Source organism: Ranitomeya imitator, chromosome 1 (genome assembly GCF_032444005.1).
Source record: "Ranitomeya imitator isolate aRanImi1 chromosome 1, aRanImi1.pri, whole genome shotgun sequence".
NCBI lineage: Eukaryota > Metazoa > Chordata > Amphibia > Anura > Dendrobatidae > Ranitomeya > Ranitomeya imitator.
The window spans coordinates 987861271-987874781 of record NC_091282.1 but is presented as its reverse complement, the minus strand read 5'-3'; the positions used below and the strand labels follow the sequence as shown (position 1 = coordinate 987874781).

At 42.9% G+C, this 13511-nt stretch overlaps 1 pseudogene; it reads right to left on the bottom strand.

Moving 5' to 3' along the window:
• Nucleotides 1-628: 628 nt before the first annotated feature.
• Nucleotides 629-747, bottom strand: LOC138659730 (5S ribosomal RNA; annotated as a pseudogene).
• Between the last annotated feature and the right edge of the window lie 12764 nt (nt 748-13511).

Sequence of the window (13511 nt, the reverse complement as noted above, 5' to 3'; positions counted from 1 at the left end):
ATTTAGGTTAATACTTTGACTAAGCCACTCCATAGTATTAATTTTGTTTTTCTTAAGCCATTCAGAGGCAGACTTGCTGGTGTGTTTTGGAACATTGTCCTGCTGCATAACCCAAGTGCACTTCAGCTTCAGGTCACATGTTTTTTGGTAGACAACAGAATACATGGTTCCATTTACCACAACAAGTCTTCCAGGTCATGAAACAGCAAAACTGCCCCAGACCACCACACTACCACCACCATATTTTAATGTTGGTATGATGTTCCTTTACTGAAATGCTGTGTTACTTCCTCACCAGCTGTAATGAGATAAACACCTTTGAAAAAGTTCAACTTATGTCTCGTAAGTCCACAGAGTATTTACCCTAAAGTCTTGTGGATTATAAAGATGTTTTCCAGCAATCCTGAGAATAGCCTTTATGTTCTTATTGGTCATCATCAGTGGTTTTAGTTTTGGAACTCTGCCAAGTGAGGCCTCAGTTCTTTGGATAGTAACATAGTAACATAGTAAGTAAGGCCGAAAAAAGACATTTGTCCATCCAGTTCAGCCTATATTCTATCATAATAAATCCCCAGATCTACGTCCTTCTACAGAACCTAATTGATAGTAACATAGTTAGTAAAAAGCACGTCAACGGTACCAGGGATTCCCAGCCAGTCTCCCATGCTGGTACTTGCCCAGCCTCAAGCTGCTTAGCATTTGCGATCTGACGAGGGCAGGCACATTCAGCTTAGAGTGACCATTGACCATTGGATGTTTTTGCAGGGTCTTTTGTGACCTTTTCGATGAGTTGTCGCTGCGCTCTAAAGACCGTCATTTAAAAACTGCATTTTGTGTTTACTTGTGTTATTTCTGTTTAATATTTAAATTTGTTTGGTGATCTGAAACATTTAAGTGTGACAGACATGCAAAAGAATAGTAAATCGGGAAGGGGCAAACACTTTTTCACACAATTGTATGTGTTCTGCAGTACTGGTATCTATCACTATGTGGACACCATATGGCGGAAATGTCTGTGTTAGTCTTTGCGTAGAGATTTTTAGTAACAGCGTGGTCATCTGCTGAGGTACCCCTACACCTTTTCTTAAGCTGCGCCACTGTAGTTGTACACACAGTTACCTGGTTAGGGAACCACTCCGATGTTTCGCCCTCCCCTGAGCTTTACCTCTCGCTATGCCTCTGAATGAAAGGGTAGAGAAGAAGGCTTATTTAGCTCAGAAAAAAAGACACCTCCGAGGTGATTTCATTTACATATATAAATATGTATATGGTCAATATAAAGGACTGGCACATAACATTCCTTCCAAGGACGTTACAAAGGACCAGGATACATTCGTCTATTGTGGATTAAACACAAAGCCAGCATTTAAATATCAAAGAGGTTTTTACCAGTAAAGTAGTCATAGGCTATGTGCACACCGTGCTTGGCCGTTGCGGATTCGCAGCAGTTTTCCATCAGGTTTACAGTACCATGTAAACCTATGGAAAACCAAATCCGTAGTGCCCATAGTGCGGAAAATACTGAGCGGAAATGCTGCATTGTATTTTCCATAGCATGTCAATGCTTTGTGCGGATTCTGCAGCGTTTTACACTTGCTCCTCAATAGTAATCTGCAGGTGTAAAACCGCAGGTGAAATCCACACAAAAACGCAGAAAATCAGCAGTAATCTGCAGGTAAAATGCAGTGCGTTTTACCTGCGGATTTTTCAAAAACAATGCGGAAAAATCCGCACATGCATCCGCCACATGGGCACATAGCCATACTGTCGAATATCCGACAGCAAGAGATAGTAAGGACAGATACTATATCAACATTTAAAAAAAAATGGCTTGATATTTTTCTAACAATTAATGGCAGTGTTTGATACAAATAATCTAGTGATAGAGAATGTAAAACTGGTGGAGAAGGGTTGAACTTGATCAAACTATGTCTACTTCCATCCTATGTAACTATGAATAGCATATATTGTCTGTAGGACACGACTATAAGTTTTGCATTGGGGGCCTGATTTTATAGTTATGGCCTTGGATAGATGAGATGACAATTAGATTTTGAAGTGTTTGAAGTGTTAGCTGTAAGTAAATTAAGTACAACAAATATAATGCAAATTCATTTATGAGAGTAAGATCATGGCGCCAAGAAGCCAGTCCTTCAAACCACATTGAATATAAAACCTCCTACAAATGGCTCACAAAAAGCCATAAGTAAATTGTCATAAAATAATGGAGCTAGTGTTTCTGAAACATGTTACTTTGGATCCCTAAAATTTTATAGCATTTATTAAAATTTATGTAAACTAGTAATGAAATTATGAACATCTGCCAGATATCTTTCACTTACAATGTTTATCTTCCCATGAATCGGGCCATTCACTGGCCCCCAAATTTTGTATTAGACATAAAACAGTAGTTATGCTAAAGCTTATTGATTTCTTAAAGGGATTCTCTGGTTTCAGCAAATTAATATTGCTATGTGAATAATATATAATGTGCTTACAATGCTTACTTCAGAAGATACAAATCCATCCTGATCATGTAATGGACATGGCGCTTTACAAAGCACAACTTTGATCTGTTCTGTAAAGAGCGGTGCTCGTGTAGCCATAACATGATTGATGATGGATCCTACTCCATGACTGAAAGCAGAGACCTCAATGCAGAAGCAACTAATCTTAGAAAATTGTGATTCCATAACAATGAGCAAATATAATATTTCTTTATTTCATCCATATACAGCAGCACAAATGTTGTGAATTCTGTGGTCAAGCTCCCTCCTGTGGTCATGAGTGGTACTTCGGCTGGTTCTGTCTATGAGCTTCCGCTGGTGGAGGTGAGTGGGGCTGCGGCTTCTGAGTTTCCTTCCTCAGGTGACGAGGTTAAGTCGTTAGGTGCTGCTCTATTTAACTCCACCTAGTTCTTTGTTCCTGGCCTCCAGTGAATGTTCCAGTATTGGTCTTGCTTTCTCCTGGATCGTTCCTGTGGCCTGTCTGCCCAGCATAAGCTAAGTTCTGCTTGTGTTACTTTTGTTTGCTATATTTTCTGTCCAGCTTGCTATATTGGTTTTTCTTGCTTGCTGGAAGCTCTGAGGCGCAGAGGGAGCACCTCCGTACCGTTAGTGGGTGCGGAGGGTCTTTTTGCCCCTCTGCGTGGTTGTTTGTAGGTTTTTGTGTTGACCGCAATGCTATCTTTCCTATCCTCGGTCTATTCAGTAAGTCGGGCCTCACTTTGCTAAATCTATTTCATCTCTGTGTTTGTATTTTCATCTTAACTCACAGTCATTTTATGTGGGGGGCTGCCTTTTCCTTTGGGGAATTTCTCTGAGGCAAGGTAGGCTTTATTTTTCTATCTTCAGGGCTAGTTAGTTTCTCAGGCTGTGCCGAGTTGCATAGGGAGCGTTAGGCGCAATCCACGGCTACCTCTAGTGTGGTATGATAGGATTAGGGATTGCGGTCAGCAGAGTTCCCACGTCTCAGAGCTCGTCCTATGTTAGTAACTATCAGGTCACTTTGTGTGCTCTTAACCACTAGGTCCATTGTGGTTCTGAATCACCTGTTCATAACAGTACTGGAGGCCCAAAGTACTAATGCTTCTCAATAGAGGGAAAAGAGAAGTTCTGAGACCATTTTTTTTTCTTTGCACTGTGTTTTGTCTTTCTTTTCCCCTTTACATCAGGGTGGTTCAGAACACAGGTGTAGACATGGACATTCAAGGTCTGTCCGCTTTGATGGCTAATCTCGCTATAAGTGTTCAGAACATTCAAGATTTAGTGGTTCAGAATCCTATGTTAGAACCTAAAATTCCTATTCCTGAGTTATTTTCTGGAGATAGAGCTAAATTTCTGAATTTCAAAAATAATTGTAAACTATTTCTGGCTTTGAAACCCCGCTCCTCTGGTGACCCAGTTCAACAAGTAAAGATCATTATTTCTTTATTACGTGGCGACCCTCAAGACTGGGCATTTTCCCTTGCGCCAGGGAATCCGGCATTGCGTGATGTTGATGCGTTTTTCCTGGCGCTTGGATTGCTTTATGACGAACCTAATTCATTGGATCAGGCAGAGAAAATCTTGCTGGCTCTGTGTCAGGGTCAGGATGAGGTAGAGATATATTGTCAGAAATTTAGGAAGTGGTCTGTGCTCACTCAATGGAATGAATGTGCTCTGGCAGCAATTTTCAGAAAGGGTCTCTCTGAAGCCCTTAAGGATGTCATGGTGGGATTTCCTATGCCTGCTGGTCTGAATGAGTCTATGTCTTTGGCCATTCAGATCGATCGACGCTTACGTGAGCGTAAAATTGTGCACCATTTGGCGGTATTATCTGAGCATAAACCTGAGCCTATGCAATGCAATAGGACTTTGACCAGAGCAGAACGGCAAGAACACAGACGACGGAATGGGCTGTGTTTTTACTGTGGTGATTCCACTCATGCTATCTCCGATTGTCCTAAGCGCACTAAGCGGTTCGCTAGCTCTGCCACCATTGGTACAGTACAGTCGAAATTTCTTTTGTCCGTTACTTTGATCTGCTCTTTGTCATCCTATTCTGTCATGGCATTTGTGGATTCAGGCGCTGCCCTGAATTTGATGGACTTGGAGTATGCTAGGCGCTGTGGGTTTTTCTTGGAGCCCTTGCAGTATCCTATTCAATTGAGAGGAATCGATGCTACGCCTTTGGCCAAGAATAAGCCTCAGTACTGGACCCAGCTGACCATGTGCATGGCTCCTGCGCATCAGGAGGATATTCGCTTTTTGGTGTTGCATAATCTGCATGATGTGGTCGTGTTGGGGTTGCCATGGCTACAAGTCCATAACCCAGTATTGGATTGGAAATCAATGTCTGTGTCCAGCTGGGGTTGTCAGGGGGTACATGGTGATGTTCCATTTCTGTCTATTTCATCATCCACCCCTTCTGAGGTCCCAGAGTTCTTGTCGGATTACCGGGATGTATTTGATGAGCCCAAGTCCAGTGCCTTACCTCCGCATAGGGATTGTGATTGCGCTATCGATTTGATTCCTGGTAGTAAGTTTCCTAAAGGTCGACTGTTTAATTTGTCTGTGCCTGAGCACGCCGCTATGCGGAGTTACGTAAAGGAATCCTTGGAGAAGGGTCATATTCGCCCGTCGTCGTCGTCATTGGGAGCAGAGTTCTTTTTTGTGGCCAAGAAGGATGGTTCGCTGAGACCTTGTATTGATTACCGCCTTCTAAATAAAATCACGGTCAAATTTCAGTACCCCTTGCCGCTGCTGTCTGATTTGTTTGCTCGGATTAAGGGGGCTAGTTGGTTCACCAAGATAGATCTTCGTGGTGCGTACAATCTTGTGCGCATTAAACAGGGCGATGAATGGAAAACAGCATTTAATACGCCCGAGGGCCATTTTGAGTACCTGGTTATGCCATTCGGGCTTTCTAATGCTCCATCAGTGTTTCAGTCCTTTATGCATGACATCTTCCGAGAGTACCTGGATAAATTCCTGATTGTATACTTGGATGATATTTTGGTCTTCTCGGATGATTGGGAGTCTCACGTGAGGCAGGTCAGAATGGTGTTCCAGGTCCTGCGTGCGAATTCTTTGTTTGTGAAGGGGTCAAAGTGTCTCTTTGGTGTTCAGAAGGTTTCGTTTTTGGGTTTCATTTTTTCCCCTTCTACTATCGAGATGGACCCTGTTAAAGTTCAGGCCATTTATGATTGGACTCAGCCGACATCTCTGAAGAGTCTGCAAAAGTTCCTGGGCTTTGCTAATTTTTATCGTCGCTTCATCAATAATTTTTCTAGTATTGCTAAACCGTTGACTGATTTAACCAAGAAGGGTGCTGATGTGGTCAATTGGTCTTCTGCTGCTGTGGAAGCTTTTCAAGAGTTGAAGCGTCGTTTTTCTTCTGCCCCTGTGTTGTGTCAACCAGATGTTTCGCTCCCGTTCCAGGTCGAGGTTGATGCTTCTGAGATTGGAGCAGGGGCTGTTTTGTCGCAAAGAAGTTCTGATGGCTCGGTGATGAAACCATGCGCCTTCTTTTCCAGGAAGTTTTCGCCTGCTGAGCGTAATTATGATGTTGGCAATCGAGAGTTGCTGGCCATGAAGTGGGCATTCGAGGAGTGGCGTCATTGGCTTGAAGGAGCTAAGCATCGCGTGGTGGTCTTGACTGATCATAAGAACTTGACTTATCTCGAGTCTGCCAAACGGTTGAATCCTAGACAGGCTCGATGGTCACTGTTTTTCTCCCGTTTTGACTTTGTGGTTTCGTACCTTCCGGGCTCTAAAAATGTGAAGGCGGATGCCCTGTCTAGGAGTTTTGTGCCCGACTCTCCGGGTTTGTCTGAGCCGGCGGGTGTTCTCAAGGAGGGGGTAATTTTGTCTGCCATCTCTCCTGATTTGCGGCGGGTGCTGCAAAAATTTTAGGCTAATAGACCTGACCATTGCCCAGCGGAGAAACTGTTTGTCCCTGATAAATGGACGAGTAGAGTTATCTGAGGTTCATGGTTCGGTGTTGGCTGGTCATCCTGGAATCTTTGGTACCAGAGATTTGGTGGTAGATCCTTTTGGTGGCCGTCTCTGTCACGGGATGTGCATTCATTTGTGCAGTCCTGTGGGATTTGTGCTCGGGCTAAGCCCTGCTGTTCTCGTGCCAGTGGGTTGCTTTTGCCCTTGCCAGTCCCGAAGAGGCCCTGGACACATTTCTCTATGGATTTTATTTCGGATCTCCCTGTCTCTCAAAAAATGTCGGCCATTTGGGTTGTTTGTGATCGCTTCTCGAAGATGGTCCATTTGGTACCCTTGTCTAAATTGCCTTCCTCCTCTGATTTGGTACCATTGTTCTTCCAGCATGTGGTTCGTTTACATGGCATTCCGGAGAACATCTTTTCTGACAGAGGTTCCCAGTTTGTTTTGAGGTTTTGGCGAGCCTTTTGTGCTAGGATGGGCATTGATCTGTCTTTTTCCTCAGCTTTCCATCCTCAGACAAATGACCAGACTGAACGAACCAATCAGACCTTGGAAACATATCGGAGATGTTTTGTTTCTGCCGATCAGGATGATTGGGTGTCTTTTTTGCATTTGGCTGAGTTCGCTCTTAATAATCGGGCCAGCTCGGCTACTTTGGTTTCGCCGTTTTTCTGCAATTCTGGTTTCCATCCTCGTTTCTCTTCAGGGCAGGTTGAGTCTTCGGACTGTCCTGGTATGGATACTGTGGTGGATAGGTTGCAGCAGATTTGGACTCATGTGGTGGACAATTTGACATTGTCTCAGGAGAAGGCTCAAGGTTTCGCTAACCGCAGGCGCTGCGTGGGTCCCCGACTTCGTGTTGGGGATTTGGTTTGGTTGTCATCTCATTATATTCCTATTAAAGTTTCCTCTCCTAAGTTTAAGCCTCGTTTCATTGGTCCATATAGGAATTCTGAGGTTCTTAATCCTGTGTCTTTTCGTTTGACCCTTCCAGCTTCTTTTTCCTTCCTCAGGTGACGAGGTTAAGTCGTTAGGTGCTGCTCTATTTAACTCCACCTAGTTCTTTGTTCCTGGCCTCCAGTCAATGTTCCAGTATTGGTCTTGCTCTCTCCTGGATCGTTCTTGTGGCCTGTCTGCCTGCATAAGCTAAGTTCTGCTTGTGTTACTTTTCTTTGCTATTTTTTCTGTCCAGCTTGCTATATTGGTTTTTCTTGCTTGCTGGAAGCTCTGAGACGCAGAGGGAGCACCTCCGTACCGCTAGTCGGTTCGGAGGGTCTTTTTGCCCCTCTGCGTGGTTGTTTGTAGGTTTTTGTGTTGACCGCAATGCTATCTTTCCTATCCTCGGTCTATTCAGTAAGTCGGGCCTCACTTTGCTAAATCTATTTCATCTCTGTGTTTGTATTTTCATCTTAACTCACAGTCATTATATGTGGGGGGCTGCCTTTTCCTTTGGGGAATTTCTCTGAGGCAAGGTAGGCTTTATTTTTCTATCTTCAGGGCTAGTTAGTTTCTCAGGCTGTGCCGAGTTGCATAGGGAGCGTTAGGCGCAATCCACGGCTACCTCTAGTGTGGTATGATAGGATTAGGGATTGCGGTCAGCAGAGTTCCCACGTCTCAGAGCTCGTCCTATGTTAGTAACTATCAGGTCACTTTGTGTGCTCTTAACCACTAGGTCCATTGTGGTTCTGAATCACCTGTTCATAACACACAAATGAATGAGGTGAGATCTGTCTTTGACACTGTAACAGCCTAATATTTGCTTAAGTCCCATAATAAGCATGACAATACATTTAAAAGGATAGTCCCATCTCACACATTTATACAGTGCCTTACGAAAGTATTCGGCTCCCTGGAACTTTTCAACCTTTTCCCACATATCATGCTTCAAACATAAAGAAATCAAATGTAAATTTTTGGTGAAGAATCATCAACAAGTTGTTAGGGCTAGCGGAACGCACCAGATAATAAGACAGATAGAGTATGGTGCGTTCGCAGCCCGGGGTCCACCGTGCAGAGATGGAACCTGCTGCCAAGTAATGACGGACTATATGGCGGTACTCATAAGTATACACACGTGGGTTAAACTTCACCCAGCGTGAAGAAAGCGATCCTGTTGCGTCACAGGACCGCGGTACCGCACATAGAGCGCGAGCAAGTAGTCAGCGAACTCAACCCCAACTAGGATTGAAGTCCGATTAGACCCTTGCTGGCACAACACCGCAACTGGGTGTGTAAGGAAACTACATAACAATATTAAGGCACAAGAGTGCATGCGGTGCCGCACTGACGAACGCCACTAACCACCCAGGCTTGGGTAAGGAAAGCACAGAGGAAGTGCACGGCGCCGTACTGGCGGTCACAGCAACTGGACGCTGTAATGTGTGATTCGTGCTGTAGGATAAGTCGGGCGCTAGATAGCAACCACACACCTTCCGCGAACAGACATTCAATAGGGTAGGGGTATCCAAGGACGACTTGCACTCACAACATACACACATTAACAATTGTACACTAGCGCATGGCCGTGCGGTCATGCGCAGTTTATATAGTTGCAGCACAGGAAGTGGCCACAGAAACTTTGCCCTTCCAAGACCTGCCAAGAGGACCAATGGAATGTGCTGCAGAGCCTGAGCACATGACCCTCGATCTCCAATGGGAGATCTTGCCCTGGGCATGCTCAGTGTGTGCAGACAAGGACTTAGTCCCAGAGAAGTCCGCTCGCTGCTGACCAGCACTGGCTTTAATGGCAGAAGCTGAAGAAGCAGCAGTAACTCTCTGTACAGAGTGAGACTGAGCAAGACGCTGGGACCGACGTCCCTGCTGAGCAGACTCCACTGCGGCTGGATAAGAATGGGAGACCGCAGCGGAGATGGCTCGAGATTCCCCCTGTGCAGGAGCGGGAACTCGAGACCTAACACAAGTGGAACACAATTGTGAAGTTAAACGAAAATTATTGGTTATTTTAAATTTTTTGGGAAATTCAGAAACTGAAAAGTGGGGCATGCAATATTATTCGGCCCCTTTACTTTCAGTGCAGCAAACTCACTCCAGAAGTTCATTGTGGATCTTTGAATGATGCAATGTTGTCCTAAATGCCTAATGATGATAAATATAATCGACCTGTGTGCAATCAAGTCTCCGTATAAATGCACCTGCTCTGTAATTGTCTCAGGGTTCTGTTTGAAGCACAGAGAGCATCATGAAGACCAAGGAACACAAAAGGCAGGTCCGTGATACTGTTGTGGAGAAGTTTAAAGCTAGATTTGGATACAAAATAATTTCCAAAACTTTAAACATACCAAGGAGCACTGTGCAACTGATCATATTGAAATGAAAGGAGTATCATACTACTGCAAATCTACCAAGACCCGGCCGTCCCTCTAAATTTTCATCTCAAACAAGGAGAAGACTGATCAGAGATGCAGCCAAGAGGCCCATGATCACTCTGGATGAACTGCAGAGATCTACAGCTGAGGTGGGACAGTCTATCCTTAGGACAACAATCAGTCGTACATTGCACAAATCTGACCTTTATGGAAGAGTGGCAAGAAGAAAGCCATTTCTCAAAGATATCCATAAAAAGTGTCGTTTAAAGGTGGCAACAAGCCACCTGGGAGACACACCAAACATATGTGAGAAGGTGCTCTGGTAAGATGAAACCAAAATCAAACTTTTTGGCAACAATGTCAAACGATGTGTTTGGCGTAAAGGCAGCAGAGCTCATCACCCTGAAGACAACATCCCCACTGTCAAACATGGTGGTGGCAGCATCATGGTTTGGGCTTGCATTTCTTCAGCAGGGACAGGGAAGATGGTTAAAATTGATGAGAAGATGGATGGAGCCAAATACAGGACCATTCTTGAAGAAAACCTGTTTGAGTCTGCAAAAGACATGAGAATGGGACAGAGATTTGTCTTCCAACAAGACAATTATCCCAAACATAAAGCAAAATCTACAATGGAATGGTTCACAAATAAACGTATCCAGGTGTTAGAATGGCCAAGTCAAAGTTCAGAACTCAGTCTAATTGAAAATCTGTGGAAAGAGCTGAAAACTGCTGTTCACAAACAATCTTCATCAAACCTCACTGAGCTCAAGCTGTTTGCCAAGGAAGAATGGGCAAGAATTTCAGTCTCTCGATTTACAAAGCTGATAGAGACATACCCCAAGTGACTTGCAGCTGTAATCACAGCAAAAGGTGGTGCAACAAAGTATTCAGCTAAAGGGGCCGAATAACATTGCACGCCCCACTTTTCAGTTTTTGAATTTCCACAAAAATTTTAAATAACCAGAAAATTTCATTCAACTACACAATTGTGTTCCACTTGCTGTTGATTCTTCACCAAAAATTTACATTTGGTATCTTTATGTTCGAAGCATGATAGGTGGGAAATGGTTGAAACTCAACAAAGTACATTTTAATCATTGGATATTGGAATAAAAATAAGTTCCACAATTGGATGTGTTAAGCTGGCATCACACTAGAGAAATACGGATGAGGGAGAGGCGCAAAAACAACGCATTGCACACGGATCAATGTTTTTCTATGGGGCAGCTTCCATCAGCCGTATATTTATCTGCAGTATTTTACAGGCTGAGAAAATCACAGCATGCTGCGATTGTCAGCATATTCCTCCAAAAATATGCCAATGAAAGTCTATGGGGGTGAGAAAAATATGGATTACACATGAACCACACGTCTGCCTTGCGAGAAATACGCACCGGTGTCCTATAGAAAAGTTGGTAATTCAGTGCAGTGTACAGTAAAATCACACTGACAGGTTAGAATAGAATAAAATAAATGTCTACATATAGGTATAAATATATATGTCAGTGAGACACATATGTATATATATATATATATATATATATATATATATATAAATATATATATATATATATATATATATATATATTACAGAGCTAGATAGCATAAAAGCCGGTAATTCAATTGCCGGCTTTTGCTAACTCCTTATCAAACCCAACAGGATACGACACATGGTTTGCATTCAGTAAACCATTTCATATCCCTTATATTTTTACATATTCCTCACTAGTAATGTTAGTAGTGTGTGCAAAATTTGGGAGCTCTAGGTGTTAAAATAAAGGGTTAAATCACGGGAAAAAACTGGCGTGGGCTCCCAAGCAATTTTCTCCGCAAGAGTGGGAAAGCCAGTGACTGAGGGCAGATATTAATAGCCTAGAGAGAGACCATGGTTATTGGCCCCCCAGTTAAAAACATCTGCCCCCAGTCACCCCAGAAAAGGCTCATCTGTAAGATGCACCTATTCTGTCACTTAGCCACTCTCTTTCCACTCCCCTGTTGCGATGGGATATGAGGTAATGAAGGGTTAATGTCCCCTTACATTAGCAAGGTGACATTAAGCCCTTATTACCCCATATCCCACCGTTACAGGGGAGTGGGAAGAGAGTGGCTTAATGCCAGAATAGGCACATCTTACAAATGCCCCTTTTCTGGGGTGGCTGGGGCAGATTTTTTTTAGCCAGGGTAAAAAGGGTAAAAATGTAATTATTCTTTCTTCACTGCCCATTGGTATAAAATATGGTGTCAACATGTGGTATCAACATGCTCAGAACCAATAGATGAATTCATCGGGGAAATGTAATTTGTAAGATGAGGCTGCTTATGTTTTTCCTTTGCTCTTCTGGCATCTCAGGGGCTCTGCCAATGTGACATGGCAACCTCAAACCATTTCAGCAAAATCTGAATTCCAACATGGCACTTCTTCCCTTCTGAGCTTTGCACTGCGCCTCAAAAGTAGTTTTCGACCACATACGGGATATCGTTGTACTTAGGAGAAACTGCAAACTAACTTTAGAGTCTATATTCTCCTGTTAGACTTGTGCAAATAAAACAATTTGGGGGATAAAATAACATTTTTGTTGGAAAAATCTATTGTTTATAGAATTTTTTATGGGTTCAAGGTGATCATCAAAGGTCTATATAACTTCCTTGAGGGATCTAGTTTCCCAAATGGGTTCACTAGTGTTTTTTTACTGTTTAGGCATATCAGGGGCTTTCCAAATTCATCATTCCTTTCTTTCAAAACACTGCTATGCACCTAAACAGTAGTTTTCCCCAACGTTTTTGTGGGAAAAATGTACTTTTTTATTTTCATAGTTCTATCTTATAAACTTCTGTGAAACACCTGAGGGTTCAAAATGCTCTCCACACATCTAGATAAATTCCTTGAGGGGTTTAAATTCCCAAATGGGGTCAGTTTTGGACGGTTTCCACTGCTTACGCACATCAGGGGCTCTCCAAACGCAACATGGCATCTGTGGAGACAGAGCATTGTATCTTAATTAACCAGATGTATATTTTTAGCAAGCCAGAAAAAATAGACTGTTATCTATATGTTTAATTTTGAATTTATGTTTTTCTTTTTGGTTGGTCAAGAAAACAGACTTTTGCTTTTGTAAACCTTTATATTGTTTTGAAAATTGATATTTGATGTAGCATACTGTGCTCTTATCCTGGATGATTAGTGATGTTAACTGATATGCTAGTTATAGATTGTCCATGTCAGCAAGTTTGTTGGCATTCAAAATAGAGGAGGTCAACTATGCAAATTGTCTTTACAGAGAGGAAGAGAACTAGAACTCTAGTGTCACCTATTGGAAGGTAGCAATCCTACAAGTCAATGTTGACCTTTTAACGAGCCTTGTCACATGACTTAAGTTAAAAGCCAAACCAGAATCTCAATTTGTAGACACTGGTTTGGGGTACTGCCCCTCATCAGTGCAAAGTGGAGATCTGGTTTGGCTGTGTGAGAGGCGCCCGACCGATATCCAAGAACGATACTTCTGAAAATAGAGGAAAATCTATGCAAATAGGTTGATCTTATCAGCATTACCTGCCTATACTGAATGAAGGACACTTTTTAATTATAAAAAGAGGCTATATACCTCTGTATAGAGAGACAGAGACAGCCAGAGATTCAGCCAAGGCATTCAGACATCCAGAGAGTCTCAACAGGACAGCAGCCAATTCATTATGGTTCCATCACGAGGGACACAGATTTATCATTCTACAGAATGTCAGCTTAGGG